This window comes from Rhinatrema bivittatum, chromosome 2 (genome assembly GCF_901001135.1).
Source record: "Rhinatrema bivittatum chromosome 2, aRhiBiv1.1, whole genome shotgun sequence".
In the NCBI taxonomy this organism is placed as follows: Eukaryota; Metazoa; Chordata; class Amphibia; order Gymnophiona; family Rhinatrematidae; genus Rhinatrema; species Rhinatrema bivittatum.
The window spans coordinates 205,443,938-205,462,038 of record NC_042616.1 but is presented as its reverse complement, the minus strand read 5'-3'; the positions used below and the strand labels follow the sequence as shown (position 1 = coordinate 205,462,038).

The 18,101-nt window shown below is 46.8% G+C and overlaps 1 protein-coding gene across 2 annotated transcripts in view; it reads right to left on the bottom strand.

Moving 5' to 3' along the window:
* LOC115084331 (ATP-binding cassette sub-family B member 5-like) overlaps positions 1-17,883 on the bottom strand; it is a 210,913-nt gene extending 193,030 nt beyond the window's left edge. The window contains exon 1 of one of the 2 annotated variants that reach the window (XM_029589048.1): positions 17,711-17,883. The gene's annotated coding sequence lies outside the window, so the exon portion shown is untranslated. The remainder of the gene's footprint in view (positions 1-17,710) is intronic. The other variant, XM_029589050.1, reaches the window with a different exon arrangement.
* Between the last annotated feature and the right edge of the window lie 218 nt (positions 17,884-18,101).

The following is an 18,101-nucleotide window of genomic DNA, read 5'->3' as shown; positions in this document are numbered from 1 at the left end:
TAGGAGCCCGGCCGCTGGGACTTAGGTGATCGGAGTCTGGATCCAAAGCAGGGCGGATACTGGAACTGGACTGGAGCTGAAGTGAGACAGGTTACTGGAACTGGACTGGAGCTGAAGCTAGACAGGTACTGGAACCGGACCTGAACTGAAGCAAGACAGGTTACTGGAATCGGACCGGAGCTGAAGCAAGACTGGTACTGGAACCGGACTGGAGCTGAAGCAGGAGAGGTTACCGGGGCTGGACCGGAGCTGAAGCAAGACAGGTTACTCGAACCGGACTGGAGCTGAAGCTAGACAGGTACTGGAACCGGGCTGGAACTGAAGCAGGAGAGGTTACCGGGGCTGGACCGGAGCTGAAGCAAGACAGGTACTGGAACCGGACTGGAACTGAAGCAAGACAGGTACTGGAACCAGACTGGAACGGAAGCAAAACAGGTTACTGGAACCAGGCTGGAACTGAAGCAAGACAGGTACTGGAACCGGGCTGGAACTGAAGCAGGAGAGGTTACTGGGGCTGGACCGGAGCTGAAGCAAGACAGGTACTGGAACCGGACTGGAATTGAAGCAGGAGAGGTTACTGGGGCTGGACCGGAGCTGAAGCAAAACAGGTACTGGAACCGGACTGGAGCTGAAGCTAGACAGGTACTGGAACCAGACTGGAACGGAAGCAAAACAGGTTACTGGAACCAGGCTGGAACTGAAGCAAGACAGGTACTGGAACCGGGCTGGAACTGAAGCAGGAGAGGTTACTGGGGCTGGACCGGAGCTGAAGCAAGACAGGTACTGGAACCGGACTGGAATTGAAGCAAGACAGGTTACTGGAACCGGACTGGAGCTGAAGCTAGACAGGTACTGGAACCGGACTGGAACGGAAGCAAAACAGGTTACTGGAACCGGGCTGGAACTGAAGCAAGACAGGTTACTGGGACTGGACTGGAACAGAAGCAAGACAGGTTACTGGAAGCAAGCAGGAACAGAGGCAAGACTCGAGAGCCAGAGCACAGCGAGGCTCAGGCAGGAACAGAGTTGCTTGGGCAAGCACACTCCGGGGCTCGGAGCAACTGAGAACCACAAGGAACCCTGTTGCAAGGCAAAGTTCTGGGATCCGCGGTGGCCTTACATAGGCCGCCACGTCTGACGTCAGGCGTGAGGCGGAGTCTTCTGTGGCGGGAAAAGGCCTTCATAAGTGCGGCTCGTGCTCATACCTAGGAAGGAGGTGTCCCGGAGGGGCTTCTTGGCGGTGTCCCTCCCGCGGGAACGCCGCGGATCAGGCCACTGACTCCCCAAGGTGGAATGGGGCCATGGAGGTAAGGGCCGGGTCGCAACACTCGCGACCGGGACCGAACAGTTAATAGTCACATTTACACATTTTTCCATTAAAGTGAGCTGTGTTAAGCTTAAATGAGCTGATAAGCAAATTAAAGAGATCACTTAATGCAAAGATCAGTATTAATGAAAAAAATATCCATATTAAACAACTGAAATGCATGTTAATGGTGATTAGTTTATTTTAAGGCTTTAACACTGTTTAATAAATGGGCCCCTAAGTGTCTCACTAACTAGTAGTCTGAGTGACTATTCTGCTTAACTGTTTCAGTGAAAGGAAGACAGGAAGTTGGTCGAATCTTGCAGGAGATATGCATAGTTAGCATACTCTAACACAGGCTTCCCAAACTGTTGGGATCCCAAATGAGATCATAAAACCTTCAGCTGAGAAGTCGGCATGAGGAGGGATTAGAGCCACTGCAGGGCCCGTGAGCTTGCACTGGCTCACAGGCCCCATGGCAACTTTTGTTACTAATTCTACTGCTGCTTGCTTGCATATCACTGTTGGGCTTAGGACTAGCCATGAGGGGAGGGAAGGGGGATGGCTGGATGTACATGGGCTAGTAAAGATTGCCACTGCATCTCTCCTCTCATCCACCACTGAACCTATCCAGGAGAAAAATGTATCTTCTGTTATCAGCCAGTCCTCTCTTCTTACCAGCTGTCATCCACCTTTAGCCTAGGCCCCAAAGAAAAATGTTGCTCCTGTCCCTGGACCAGCAGAGTGTTTAGAGAAGGGTCTGTATGAAGGGTGGGATTAGAAGGGGTTTTAAGGTTAGATCAGCTGTAGAGGAGGTGGCTATGGAGAGTGAGAGAGAGAGAGAGAGAGAGAGGCAATGAAAGATGATTAACTGGAAGATGTAGGAAAGGAGCTGGAGAGAGAAGGGTGATCACTCAGCGGGGGAGATGTGAGAGAAGTGTTGGATAGGAGGAAGGTGATAGATGATAGAAAGGATGGAAGGGAAGATGGAATGGAGGATGTGGTGAAAGGGAGGGGATGACAGAGGATCAGTTAGAAGTTGATGGAAGGGCTTGTTGATGGAAGAGGATCAGCTGAGGGATATGAAAAAGGCTGGGAAGGAAAGAAGACCTGGCAGATATAACAGGCTGGAGATTGAGAGAGGGGATAAGCTGGAGGAGTGGAGTTTAGAGGGTAGGTACTCTGGAAGAGGTGAAGGATGAGAGAGAGCATCAGCTGGAGTGTGGTGACAGTGAGAATGGAGTGATTGTTGAAGGGGAGCCACACCCCTGCTAATTTGTTTTGGTCATCCTCTGGGTCATGAGAAATTTCAACTGTTAAAATGGGGTCATATTGGCTAAAAGTCTGGGAAGCTCCGCTCTAGCAGATATATAATACCTCTATCTAGTTACTCGCATTTCCCCAGACTATGTTCACCCCACCAGAGCTCTGTCTGTTTGATATCACCATCAAGCACAGGAGTGACAGATATAGCAGCAAGAGTCTCCCATACTAGGCATCCTTCACGGAGTGGGAAGGGTGTTTACAAACATATCCCCTATGTCTGATAGAGAGAACACATACTATAGTCATTAATGCTAGTTGTTATACAGTGATCCAGTGTCACGGTTTTGCCTGCCATGCAGCCTCACTGTGCCCTAAACCTGTCCACTATGTCACCTCCCCAACAGCAGAGGCCTCCAGTGAGCTCTGTTCCTAGCTACCTGAGCCATCTGCTCACTGGCCACCTGATTCAGTCTGTGGTGTAGTCTTCTCCACACTGGGGGGTCCTCAGCGAGCGTCACCTACAGCCTTGCCAGCCTTCTCCTTGCTGCTCGCAACACACCCAAGCTCTAGCCCCATTTAACCCTGCCTTGTGAGAACGTAGATGCCTCTACAAGGGGGTCACCCTTATTTAACTCCGGTCCCTTGTGACGTGACTATCCTCCTGCTTTCAAGGGCCAAGAGTTAATGAACTGTTATGAAGACGGTTTCAGTTGGGAGTCAGTAGGTATTCACAAGGGAGGTGGCTAAGAGGAATACCCTCCTTCCTGTGAGGGCACTTTCCTAGGACCAAGGGGAATAACAGCCACCCAAACAGTCCCTTGGTGTAAGAGAAGGAAGGCAGAGTTGTTAGATGAAAAATGAGATGAAATCACTGTTTGTTAGTTTTTTTTATTCAATTTATTAATAAATTATTAAATAACTCTTTCATAAATAGTATACTAAGAACTGATAACAATCTTCATTCTTTTCAGAATATAACCAGATCACAGAACCAGCTTTGCTCTTTTCTAGCATTTTCTTCAGATATGTATCTTTTTCTATATATATATATATTTTAAAACCATTAAGAATGCATATTCTGTAATTATCAAAGTGTATTATTTTAAGAATTGTGTCTTTCAGGTGACAGAAATGTAACTTGAAACTTCCTTTCTGTTGTCTTCCAGGTAATTCAGGTAAGAATACATTCTTTTATAACTTTGTTCTTTTTCTTTTCTTTCCTTTTCTATGTTTACTGATATTTGTTTCATCTTCTTTTAATCTTTACTTGTATGTCTTTGAGGTACCTATTAACTATTACTTAGTTGTTGGGGATGGTGTGTGGTGCACACACCTAGCTTTTATCTTGATTGGTAGTTCCCTCTGTCTGCTTTCTTCTCTTCCTACTCCCTATCTCTTTAACAAAATCAACAAGAGAGTCTACCTCCCTTCCCCTCAAGTGTGCAAGTCTCAACAACATTCAGGTCAATACTGTAACGTGCGGTTGAAGATTTCCCGTCTGTAACGTGCTGGGAGCGCACAATTCGGACGCGTAAGGCGATTCAGCGATAGTCTCCAGTTTCACGCGTCCTTAGCGCTTCTTAAAACAGACGCATAACCCTTTCCGCACGCAGCATGTATATGATATGTAAATGAACGAATTAGCTGTATAATGAAGGAATTAGCTATTCCCCTCCGATACTGTGACGCGCGCTCAGATTATCTCCTTTGTAACCCGCTATTTTGCCGCGTCCTTAACCTGTTAGTTTACCGCTACCCTCTACTTGGTGTTAGTGTGGTGTTCGAAAATTAAAACGGGAATAAAGTGTAAAAAATGGTGTAACAAAAGTGTTAAAACATTGCTTACCTGCCCTGGCCCCGTCCGGTCTCCGGTGCAGCCCCAGTCCAGTCCCCTCCTCCCGAAGCAAAAAAAAACCGAAAAAGTAGCAAGGCTCGGGCCTGCTACGGTAGTCCCTTCTCCCTTCTCCTCTCCTCCCGATTTCAGCGCTCAAGGCGGCCGGGTGGGCGTGCATTCATCCAGGCAGAGGGAGCCGGCGGTGAAAGCGGCCTCCGGCTCCCTCTGCCTGGATGAATGCACGGCCCCCGCCGGCAGCGAATGAATGCCGGCGGGGGCCGTGCATTCATCCAGGCAGAGGGAGCCGGAGGCCGCTTTCGCCGCCGGCTCCCTCTGCCTGGATGAATGCACGCCCACCCGGCCGCCTTGAGCGCCGAAATCGGGAGGAGAGGAGAAGGGAGAAGGGACTACCGTAGCAGGCCCGAGCCTTGCTACTTTTTCAGTTTTTTTTTTTTTTTTGCTTCGGGAGGAGGAGACAGGACTGGGGCTGCAACGGAGACCGGACGAGGCCAGGGCAGGTGAGCGGGGACTGGGGGATAGTTTGCCGATCATCGGGGAACATAACTGTCCACTTCCTGGTACCTGTCATTTCAAATGTCATTTGAAATGACATTTGAAATGACAGATACCAGCGCGGCCGTGAAGCGTTACACCCGCGAACCCAGGATACTGTATAGGCGCTCTATACAGTAAAATGGGTTGCGTGGGCCTAACGCTTGCCTAAGGCTTCGCAGCCGCGGCATGCATTTGCATGCAATTTGAAGAGAGTATCGAGCGGTAGGTGAAGAGAACTGTGCGTGCGGGGAACGAGGGTGCGCCTGACACTGCCGCACTGTTTCTACCGCGGCCTTAGAGTATCGACCCGTTAGTGTTTACAGTATATCTATTTATATTAAAAGAAAAGAATAATTTATTTGGCCCTATCTGAGGAGAAAGAACTTTACTAGCATTTCCACTCGCATTTATAGACTGTTATCACTGACTCCCAAAGCCTAGAACTGTTTCATTTCTTTTTTGCTATGCTAGTAGCATATGAGGTTGGCTCGGTCAGGGTTGTCACTTTGTTGTAACCCGGTAACCTTAACCTTTACTCCTTGTAAGCTCTGAAAAATGTGTAGGTCTGTGTTCTGTACACTAAACTTGTTATCTGAACAAGTTATTTCCACTTTAAAACATACAACTTTTCAGCCCCTCTCTGACTGTGCTTCCTCTCTGGTCAAGTTCAGCCTCTGTTCTCTTTAAATTCTAAACTGTTTTTTTGCTTTTCTGCCTTCACTGGATCACTGTGCAGTGATGCCGTCAGGTTCTATTTTTAATGTTGGCTAGGCATTCCCTAAATTAGTGCTGGTCAGCTTGTTCCCTAAATTAGTGCTGGTCAGCTTCTATATAGTTAACCCAGCTTATGTCCCTGGGTTAACTATATAGAAGTTCAGAAATATTTCTATTTTAATTTTATTAAAGCAATGCTTGATATCTTAAATTGTACCTGTGCTTTAACCCATTCTAATGCTGCTGACCTGCTCACCGGTTGCTAGTGAAGCAGTTTCCACATAACCTTCGAGATGGTTACAGAATCTCCAAGGTTGTCCTGGTAGTCCTTGATTTTCTGGGCTATTTGGGTCAGTGCACTAATTTTGGGGATGGATGCTACCATTTGTCATTTGTTTCCTTCTTTTCAATTTAAAAAGGCTCACTGAGTTTTCTTTTTAATATAAAACGTATTTCCCATTTTTGCTAAACACATACAGGTCACCACTGGTTCCAAAAATCATTTCTTAGCCCATTATGGACATCTTTATCATGGCATCTGGGCTTCCCCAAGGCCTCGGTGCCATTTGCCTACATTTTAAAAAATGTAGGCAAAAAATGGCATAGCAGCAGCAAGGATGGGGCATTCACCTGATCATGGACCTGGTAGGCAGAAGCAGCAGCCACAGCGACAATCAGGACTGTCAGCATGTCGGGGCTTCCCCAAGGCCCTGACGTGTCTCCGATACAGCATGGGTAAAGAAGGGAACGAGCGGCATCAACAGGAAACAGGAGGGCCTGGCCTCAGCTAAGCTCGGACGCCATTCCACTCAATCGGCCACCCCCCACTTCACTGCTTCCCTCTAACAGCAGACCCAGCCTCCTTCTTTGCAGCTTACCACTGCTCACTCGCAGGATTGCAGCAGCAGTATCAGCATCTGGTCTCCCTCTCCTCCATTGCTCTGGACATTGGACCCTACTCCAGGTATTTACTTGTTTATTTATCATTTCTGGGCACCCTATTTTACTTGGCTGTCTGACCTGGCTGCTTTTACCTTGTGGCCTCTGAGCCTTCTTGTTTCTTGCTCCTTCTCTTGCAGCCTATCTAGGCCTCACCTTGCCTTGTGACCTCTGGGCCTTCTGTCTCCTTGAACCTTGCTCTGTGGCCTACTATCTTGCTTCTTAGACTCAGGGCCTTCTGTCTCCTTGTACCTTGCTCTGGGCCTACTCGGGCCATACCTTGCCTTGTGGCTTCTAGGCCTTCTGTCTCCTATTTGCTCCTTGATCTACTCAGGCCTAACCTAGCCTTGTGTCCTTAGGGTCTGCTTCTATATTGCACCTTGCTCAGTGGCCTACTCAGGCCTTACCTCACCTTCTGGCCTCCAAGCCTTATGCTTAGTGGCCCACAGGCATTCAGTATTACTGCCTTCGGATCTCAGTGTTCTTTGTTCTATGTTGTCTTGTCTAGTCCTGTTCTTTTCTGGTCTTGTGTTCCCCTGCCCAGTCCAGTTCCTGCCCAAGCCTTTGTCTGTATCCAGGCCTCATCCCTGCTTAGTATCCTCTCCAAGCTTGTCCAGCCTGTTCCAGTGTCCAATCCTCAGCTCCCTGCCTATTCCATACTCAGGCCTCTGCTTCAGTCTATCTCTGCCCTCAAAGTCCAACTTATGCCAGACCTCAGTTCCAGCTTGTGCTTGTCCTGCCTTGTCCAGCCTGTCCCATGTTTAGCCTCATCCAGCTAAGCCCTACCAGTCTCCAGAACCCAAGGGCTCAACCTGCAGGGGAGGGGACTGGCTAGGCTAAAGACCATCCCTTGTCCAGCCCTACAGTCCTGTACCACACCTGTGGGGATGTATCCTAACCCCAGCCAGGCACCCCATGACAGAATGTAGAGGCCAAAGAACCTCCACAATAGTGGAGCCAGGGCTCCTTGCCAAGATACAAAATCAGGTACAGAGTCTCATTATTATTCTACAGGCATTCCCTCTGGTGTCTCCGAACTGTATCCCAATGCACTCCTGGCTCTGTGCGATGCTTTGTCTGTACCACCTGCCAGGTCCTGAAGCCACTACACTATTTAGAATGCATTGTATGTCACTTTGCAAACTTTACATTATGGGGCTGTTCTAAATGCTAGGCTAATAATCCTACTAATGTCTGCAGCTGGGCTACAGTCCAACTTGATCTCAAACTAACAATACCCTTGCCTGATGTTGCAAGTCCTCTTCAGACCCCAGCACATTAGCAATGCAGCAAATGCATGGCAACAAATGCTCTGCTATTTCCTACCTGTTTGGGGTGTGGCTCTGTTAATCCAACCTGGTGGAAGTGTCAATGTATCTCTGGGTATCTGCCTGAAGACAGAGCCTGTCCAATTTGCCCTGACTCCAAGCCAGCTCCCAGAAAAACCTTAGAACTTCAAAATATAAGAAAATGCAACCAGCAAAAGCCTAAATTTCCCTCTGCAGAGGCAAAGACAGCTTCCAGATCTAGTCCAGGTTTTCTGAAAACCACACTTGCTAGCTCAGTGTCTGCCATGCAAATTCTAAATTCTGTTCACACAGGAGCTGTCTCTCCAAAATTATTCAGCATGGTCTCCCTGGAATTGACAACTAACTCCATTTCAGCCACAGACTTCCCAGATCCAAGTAATTCCAAGTATCAAGAACTAAGCACCTGTAGAAATCACTTCTGTTTTAACATCCTGCACAGCTCCCCTAAGAAACACAGAGAATTCAAGCATGCCAGGTGAATTTAAAAACCCTACCAGTCTCTGATTACAGTGCTTCAGCGGTTCTCCTGCTCAGATCTTAGGCGACAGATTCTCAGAAGCAGAGAGGAATAACTGACTCAGCCAGAACCCAGCAATCACCAGATGCCTCTAAGCAGCTGCTAATGAAACCTGCTGTGGCTCACCAGAAAGCAGCATGTTCTTTTGCTGGCCCCATCCTGAGTATACAAAACCCAGTAATTAACTCCACTCCTGATGCACATAATGTGTTCCAGCTTTCTGTCTACACCACAGCAGCAGCCTAGTCACCTGGGAAATCTTGTGCTTCACTCCAACCAAACTATGAGAAAACACTGGTAATGCCTTTGCTTCAGTAGGAGCTTGATCCAGCAGTCATAGTCCTACCTCAGCCTCTGCAGGACTCCCTTCCTACCTTTCCACCCCAGAAAGGGGGTGTCCTTCTGGCTCGGGCTGGCTGAACTAGTTCAGCCAGCCCGAGCCAGAAGGACACTGTTTTTACCACCCAGCTTCACAGTAGCACTGTTCCAGATGTCATTTGTCAGGAAGGAGATGCAGTTCCAGGCATTCAGTGCCCACAGGGAGGTGCTGTTTTAGGTGACAAGTGCCAGAAGAGTGGTGCTACTTCAGATGTCCAGTGGCAGGGAAATTCCACTCCAAATGTCCAGCACCAGGAAGGTACCATCCATGATTCTAAATGCCCAGAAGGAGGCGTTATTTCAGACACTCAGTGCCCAGAGGGAGGCACTGCTGTAGCCACCAAGCGCCCAGAAAGTGGCACTATTCCAGACACTGAGCACCCAGAGGGAGGAGCTATTTGAGACATTCAGCACCTAGAGGGAGGCGCCTGTTCCAGTATCCAATCCTCACCTCCCTACTTGTTCCATACCCAGACCTCTGCTTCCAGTCTGTCTCTGCCCACAATCTCTAGTTTGTGCCAGACTTCAGTTCCATCTTGTGCCTGCCCTGCCCACTCTGTTCAGCCTGTCCCATCATGCCCAACCTTGCCCACCTGAGGCCTACCAGTCCCTAGAATCTAAGGGCTCAACCTGCGGGGGGACAGGGCTGAAAATGTAGGTACTCATGTAGCTGGATCTGTCTGGCAGCTACATGCTCTTCCTTTTGATCAGGTTTGATCAGCAGAAAGAAGGGGGCCTTCTAGTCTTTTGCATAGAGCATATACATGTATGATTTTTTTTACCTGCCAGGGAGAGGTTGTATGTGTGCACCCAGTGGAAAGAGCTCCTGACTCTCAGAGAATGAGTCTGATGTCTGGAGGCCAGAGTGGCAGACCTGGAGGAGCTGAGAAAGATAGAGAAGTATATAGATGAAACCTTCAGGGACAGTAGTAGCCAAGTCTCAATTCCAGTCTGGCAGCCTTCAATTTGGAAGGTCTCCTGGTCAGAAATCATCAACCTTGTGCAGCAGAATATGCTCCTATAGCAAGGACCTGCTCTCCATGGACCTAATGTGCAACTTAGATAGGATTTTAAACCGTGCTGGGGAGGAGCCGGCTGTCACAGTACATGTGGCTACCAACAAAATACAAAAATGTGGCTCGAGTTTCAGGAAGCCAAATTTTCACACTTACGTAGAAAGCTGAAATCCTGATTCTCTGAAATGGCTCTCCTGTTCCACATGCAGGTCCCCAGAGGCAGGTAGAGCTCTGGAGTCTCAATGTGTGGATGAAACGATGATGCAGGGAAGAGGGATTCAGTTTTGTAAGGAACTGGGGAACCTTTTGGGGAAAGGGGAGTCTTTTCCAAAGGGATGGGCTCCACCTTAACCAGAATGGAATGAGGCTGCTCTAGCTAACCTTTAAAAAGGAGACAGATCAACTTTTAAACTAGAACAAAGGGGAAAGCCAACAGTCGCTCAACAGTGCATAGTTCAGAGAAAGGTATCTTCGAAGGATACTAATGAAACAGAAGAATTAGGACAGAGGTTCCAATAAAAACAGCAGTATGTCATGTGCCTATAAGTAAAGAATCACCTGAGCTAAAAGATTCCAAATTATCTCTGCCAGCTGAAAAGAAGGCTGTTAATACAAACAAAAAACACGCTTTGAAATATCTGTATGCCAATGCCAGAATTCTAAGAAGTAAAATGGGAGTTAGAGTGTATAACAGTGAATGATGAGATAGAATTAGTTGACATCTCAGAGATATGGTGGAAGGAGGAAAACCAATGGAATAGTGCTACAAATAATACTGCAATGATAGGGAGCAGCAATTTGGTGGAGGGTGGCGGTTTATGTCCAGGATGGCATAGAGTCCAACAAAATAAAAATCCTGCACGAGTCTAAATGCCCAATAGAATCTTTAATAGAGATGTGAATCGGAACCGGAATCGGTTCCGATTCCGGTTCCGATTCACATTGTTAATTTTTTTTTGTGCGGCCCGATCGCGGTTTTGTTTATCGGCTGTGCCTGAGCCGATAAACAAAAAAAAACACCCGACCCTTTAAAACTGTTCCCTTAGCTTTCCCCACCCTCCCAAACCCCCCAAAAACTTTTTACAAGTACCTCGTGGTCCAGTGGAAGTCCCGGGAGCGATCTCCCGCTCTCGGGGCCATCAGCTGCCACTAATAAAAATGGCGCCAATGGCTCTTTGCCCTTACCATGTGACAGGGTATCTGTGCCATTGGCCAGGCCCTGTCACATGGTAGGAGTAATGGACGGCCGGCACCATCTTTAAAAATGGCACGGGCCATCCAGTGCTCCTACCATGTGACAGGGGCCGGCCAATGGCACGGATACCCTGTCACATGGTAAGGGAAAAGGGCCATCGGCGCCATTTTGATTAGTGGCAGCTGATGGCCCGAGAGCGGGAGATGGCTCCCGGGACCCCCACTGGACCACCAGGTACTTGTAAAACGTTTTGGGTGGGTTCAGGAGGGTGGGGGAAGCTAAGGGAACAGTTTTAAAGGGTCGGGGTGGGTTTAGGGATTGTTTTGGTGTGCCGTTTTTCCCGCCCTCCCCAAAATGATAAGAGAACTCCAGGAACAAAACTGTGGGGTTCTCTTATCGGGAGCCCCCGATTTCTGACGATTTTGAAAATATCGTCCAATATTTTCAATCGTCCGAAGCCCGATTCACATCCCTAATTTTTAAGGGTAGAAATCTCGTGTGTTGGGAAGAATATAGTGATAGGTGTATACTACTTTCCACCTGGCCAAAATGATGAGACATACAATAAAATGCTAAGAGAAATTAGGGAAGCTAGTCAAATTGGTACTGCAGAATAAATGCACATTTACCTCATGCATATTTATTGTGGATATCCTGAAAACCCGACTGGCTGTAGGGTCCCCAGGCCAGGTTTGGGAAGCCCTGCTCTAGCACTAAACTTTTAAAAGGGAAACTTCGATAAAATGAGAAAAAAAACTGAAAGGTGCAAGTATAAAAGTTAAGAGTGTAGAACAGGCGGGGACATTTAAAAAAAATACCATCTTAGAAGAGCAGGCCAGATGTATTTCATGCATTAAGAAAGATGGAAGGAAGGCCAAACAATCGATGATATGGTTAAAAGGTGAGGTAAAAGTGACTATTTTAGCCAAAAGATCTTTCAAAAATTGGAAGAAGGATCCACCTGAAAAAAAGTAGGAAACAGCATAAGCATTGGAAAGTTAAAAGTAAACCATTGATAAGGCAGGCTAAAAGAGAATTTGAAAAGAAGTTGGCCATAGAGGCTAAAACTCATAATACAAACCTTTTTAGATATATCCAAAGCAAGAAGTCTGTAAAAGAGTCAGTTGGACCTTTAGATGATCGAGGAGTTAAAGGGACACTTAGGGAAGATAAGGCCATCATGGAAAGACTAAATGAATGCTTTGGAGTCTACTGATGAGGATGTTGGGGAGATACCATTCTGGAGATGGTTTTCAATGCTGACAATTCAGATGAACAGACTCAAATCACAGGGAACCTGGAAGACGTAGTAGGCCAGATTGACAAAAAGAAGAGTAACACATCACCTGGACCAGATGGTATACACTCCAGGGTTCTGAAAGAACTCAAAAATAAAATTTCAGACCTAGTACATGCAATTTGTAACCTATCATTAAAATCAACCGTTGTACTTGAAGACTGGAAGGTGGCCAATGTTACCCCGATATATAAAAAGGGCTCCAGAAGTGATCCAGGAAACTATTGACCAGTGAGCCTGACTTCAGTGTTGGGAAAAATCATAGGAATATTATAAAGAATAAAAAATCATAGAACATATTATAGATATGATTTAATGGGACACAGCCAGCATGGATTTACCCCAAGGAAGTCTTGCCTCACAAATCTGTTATATTATTTAGAATGGGTGAATAAACGTTTGGATACAGGTAAACCAGTAAATGTGGTGTGTTTGGATTTTCAAAAGGCATCTGATAAAATCCCTCATGAGAGACTTTTAAGAAAACTAAAATGTCATGGGATAGGAAGTTATGTCTTTTCATGGATTGCAAACTGGTTAAAAGACAGTAAACAGAGAGTAGGATTAAATGGTCTTTTTCACAGTGGAAAAAGGTGAACAGTGGAGTGCCTCAGGTACGGGCGCTTTTTAATATATTTATAAATGATCTGGAAAGGGGTACAAGTGTAGTTATCAAATTTGCAGATGACACAAAATTGTTCAGAGTAGTTAAATCACAATCTGCTTGTGATAAATTGCAGGAAGACCTTGCAAGACTGGAAGTCTGGGCATCCAAATGGCAGATGAAATATAATGTGGACAAGTGCAAGGTGATGCATATAAGGAAAAATAACCCATGCTGAAGTTACACAATGTTAGGTTCCATATTAGGAGTTACCACCCAGGAAAAAGATCTGGGCGTCATAGTTGATATTGCATTGAAATAGTTGGCTCAGTGTGCTGTGGTGGTTAAAAAAGCAAGCAGAATGTTAAGAATTATTAGGAAGGGAATGGCAAATAAAATGGAAGATGTCATAATGCCTCTGTGCCGCTCCATGGTAAGACCGCGCCTGGAATACGGTATGCAATTCTGTTCGCCGCATCTCAGAAAACATATAGTTGCACTGTTGAAAGTACAGAGAAGGGCAACCAAAATGATAAATGGCATGGAATGGCTCCCCTATCAGGAACAGCTAAAGAGGTTAGGGCTGTTCCTCTTGGAGAAGAGATGGCTGAGTTGGATATGATAGAGGTCCCCAAAATCATGAAAGTTCTTGAATGGGTAAGTGGGTAAGTGTGAAACAGTTATTTACTCTTTAGGTTAATAAAAGAGCTATAGGGCACACCATGAAGTTAGCAAGTAGCACATTTTGAATAAATCAGAGACAGTATTTTTCACTCAGCGCACAATTAAGCTCTGGAATTCATTGCCAGAAGATGTGGTTAAGGGAGTTAATGTAGCTGGCTTTAAAAAAGGATTGGATAAATTCCTGGAGAAGTCCATAAGCTGCTATTAATCAATAGGGAATGGTCACATCTTGTTGCTGGCATTAGTAGCATAGGATCTATTTAATGTTTGGGTACTTGCCAGGTGCTGTGACTTGGATTGGCCACTGTTGGAAGCAAGATGATTGGCTTGATGAACCCTTGGTCTGACCCAGTATGGCATATCTTATGTTCTTATGTCTTTTGGTGCAGCAGGTTGGTGGTGCCATCATCTGGAAAAGCAACAGGGATCCAGAAGGTTGAATATTTAAGTAACAGTTGCACAGATGCTGGTGGCTGTTTGGATAATGGTGGGATGTTATGTTTGGATATGGGAGGGGAGGATTGCTGTGTATGAACTAAAACGGTATCTTGCCTGCTCAGCTACCTGGGAGGGTGGAGTCCATGGGAGGAAAATGCAAAAACTGTCTTGGTGTTGTGCCCATTGGTCGCAGATGGCTGCAACCTCTCTGTCTCACCTCTTATATCCCTCTCTCCTCTCCTCTGGGAAAGATGGCTGTCTCCGCTTCAGTTTGCCGTACTCTCCGGTGTCCCCGGACTGGTATGGGCAATTGCATTCGCCATGTTCTTCCTGAGGCCTCCTAGGGCTCGCGCGCATTACCTTCACCTTTGAATGCAATATGGCGGGAACTTCAGGGGTGTCCCCACTGCATGACGTCACCTCCTCTGGGTACTTAGCCTCTGATCCCCAACACTGCTACGAGTAAGCAAGGATTCCGGTCCAGCTCATTTTGACCGCTTCTACGCTGCCCGCTTGGAACTCCTCCTACTATCCTCCGGAGTTCACGCTGATTCCAGGACGCTCTGGGTACCTGCTCCTCGGGAGCCCTGCCACTACTATCTACCCTCTGGGGCTGTCTCGCTTACTATCGACTGGACACCTGCTCCACGGGGGTCGTCTATTCTTTTTCTCCAGGTACCCCTTCTAGAAGGACGCCTAGGTACTCGCTCTTCGAGTGCCTTGACGCTCGTGCCTCAACTGGGTTACCTGCATCTCATGGACCACGGCATCGGCTTTCTGCCGGCCTCACTAGCTTGTTACTGCAAAAGCTATAACCTTGACAGTAGCTACCAGCCTCATGAGTACACGCGCAAGCCCCGGGATACATGAAAGTCCCGGGGCTTGAAAAAATGGATGGGACGTGGTCAGGGCAGGGCAGTCCTGGGGTGGGGCATGGGCATGGCCAGAGGCCTCTCCACTGCTGCTGGGCCTGGAGATCGTGCGCCGGCACTCGGCTGGCACGCGCAACATACGCCTGCCCAAAGGCAGGCGTAAATAAAAGATTAAAGGTGGGGGGGAGGATTTAGGTAGCGCTGGGGGCGGGTTAGATAGGGGAAGGGAGGGGAAGGTGTGAGAGGGTGGAGGGAATGGGGAAAGCCATCGGGGCTCCCCTAGGTCTTGGTGCACACAAGGTGCACAAGTGTACACCCCCTTGCGCGCGCCAACCCTGGATTTTATAACATGCGCGCATCTGCCCTATAAAAGGTCTTTGCTCCTGGCCTTCGCAAAGTTCTGCCTGCAATTTCAAGATCCTCCAAGTTGCCTGTTCTATATTCCTGGTCTCCTGGTTCCTGTGATGTCCTGGTCTCTTCGTTATGTTCCCGAATCCAAGTCTTCACTTTGTTCTTGAATCCATATCCTTACCTTGTTCCTGGTTCTAAGTCTTGATCCTGTCCAGAGTCTTCAGTGTCTTTGTTTGCTGGTTCAAATCTTCGGATGTCCATCTCTGGTTATTAAGTTTGAGTTCTGAGTTCCTGGTCCAAGTTCCTGAGTCTGAGTTCCGAGATCCTGAATCTAAGTTCCTGAATCCTGTTTGTTTGTTTATTTATTTATTTATTTAAATTAGTTTATATACCGTCGTTAAGCTGGGAACCATCACAACGGTTAACAATGAGGCACATTCCTCGTTCCTGAGTCCAGTGTCTACGACAAGCCCACAGGTTGTGTAAGGTGTGCAGTGGTGCTGGACCTCCTCAGTGCCATCATCTAGTTCCAAGTCTTCAGTGCCTTTGTGTAATTCCAAGTCTTTACCTTGTTCTGTCTTCAGAGTTATGTTCAAGCCTCCGTCATGTCTTATCTTCTCAGCCTCCATCTATCCTCACGTTCAAACTGCTTCCAAGTGGCAGTCCGATAGGGCTTTCAAGTGGCTGAAGGGCTACCCCAGAGACCAGCATTGCATTGCTGGGTCTCCCTTCCTGGTGCGTGCTAGATATCCAGGTGTTCCTGTTCCAAAGCAAGTGTGTTCCTAATTCCAAGACAAGAGTATTCCCGATCCAGTCAGCTTATCCCCAGATATGTTTGTCTGCCAGCAGTGTGGACTGCGGCCAGCTCTGGGATTGTGCAGGTTATGCTGCAGCACAGGGGCTCATGCACTTGAGCGTCCATCTGCGCTCGCAACAGGACCTATACAAGGGCATTAACATCTCTTTTTTCTTACTAGTTATTCCTCTCTCTATGCAGCCAGGCATTCTTCTGGCTTTAGCTATCGCTTTGTCACATGACCTTTGCATGGAGAAACATCAGGCAATGTTTAAAAATATAGGACACTTTTTTAATGTTTTTTCTGATGGTTTCAAGATAGTTTTCCTATTTTTTTTGCAAAGTATAAAAAATATTTTTAAAAAGTGTAAAAATTGTTCCCATAGAAAAAATGGGAACTGCTTGGCTACAGCCCTCCTCTAGCATGTATTGTCTGTCCTGAAGAATGTTAAAAGAAAATAAAAGAGGCATAAATATTTGATATTTGAGTGAATGAGTGCATATAGGCAGGTCTGGTCAGAGTGGAAGGTGTTAAAAAAGAATTTAAGCGCTGATTGGCTGGCATCATCCTTATCTCACCTGTCAATCAGTTTGATTGACAGTGTATCCATAAACTACTGACATGATAGCCCCCACTAGGTCCATCTGATTTGTTCCACCCCTCAACACACAAACACACACACACACTCTTCTAGGGGGGTTTAGGTACTTTTGGTCAGCACTGCTGATGTGTAGAACTTTTAGAAATGTTTGTAGTCTCTTCCTATTTGATTACTGGATTGCTCCCCCAACTCTGCTGCCACTTCCAACTCATCTCCATTTTGGAAGAGATTTGAATTTAATATAAAATGGTATGTCTATTTCTATTTCAAAGCTTCACAAATCATCAGTTAAAAAAACAACAACTACTAATAACACTGAACTGAAACAAAGAAAACTAGTATCCGGTTCCCAGACAAGAAGCCTGTGCTGGACCATTCAGGGTTTGCTAGCGAATTAATAATTCACAGCCCTGAAGAACATGGGAGAGAAAGTATAGGAACTAGATTCCCTACTGGCATTATATCTGAGGTCAGACTGATAAGTACTTTATTGATATGACTTGGTTCAAGGCTTGTTTTTAACTCTGCGAGGTTTACTTACTTTGCACATACACAACAGACTTTGGTTATGCAGTTCCATTTGCCCTGCCTTTGATGCTCTGACACTTTCCAAAATCGTATCGTTATTTATTTTATTTATTTTGATTTGATATGTCACCTTATCAGATCCATTCAAAGCAAGTGAAAAATATAATTTAATAAGAGACATAAAATAACAATAATAATACATACATACATACACTGCACTAAACTGTACAATATATTCATAAAATACAGTATTTCAAACTATTCCAATAGACCTAAGGCTACAGATTTTTCTCCAAATCTGCCATACTGGAACTGATAAATGCCAGGTCAAACAATTATGTTCATTAAAACAAACAAACAAAAAAAAGCACTTGAAGAGCTACTGCACAGTAGTGTATCCTTCCCTTCTAGACAGAGGAGATGCAGGATGCACCTCAGTACTACGCAGGAGAACGGAGAGAGAGAGAGAGAGATTAGCAGCGCTATAAAGAGGTAGACAGAGACTGACCGGGAGCGACCGCAGGGGACTTTGCTTCCTCGTGAGAAGAGGGAATAAAAGGCGTTAATGATCTCTCAGGCATCGGATCATCTTCTTGCCCAGGCTGGAGGTGAAGGGGAGGGAGGGGATTGCGCCGGGTCATCGCCCTTTAATCCTCGAGCCCTCAGCACACATCCCGGAGGGCCGGCAAACCAGGCACACTGCACCCCCCCCCCCCCCCCCCCCCCGGGGCTGCCGAGTGAACCTCCCTCCCCACAGGGCGCAGGATTTCCCGGTCTGGGCTGAGCTGAGCTTTCGTTTCCTCTCGTCGCGCCCGATCTCCAGCGGAGAAGAAAAGCTGCGCCGCAGGACCTTGCACTATTTGCATCCAAGGCCAGGCTCTTTTTCGCTAGGGATGACA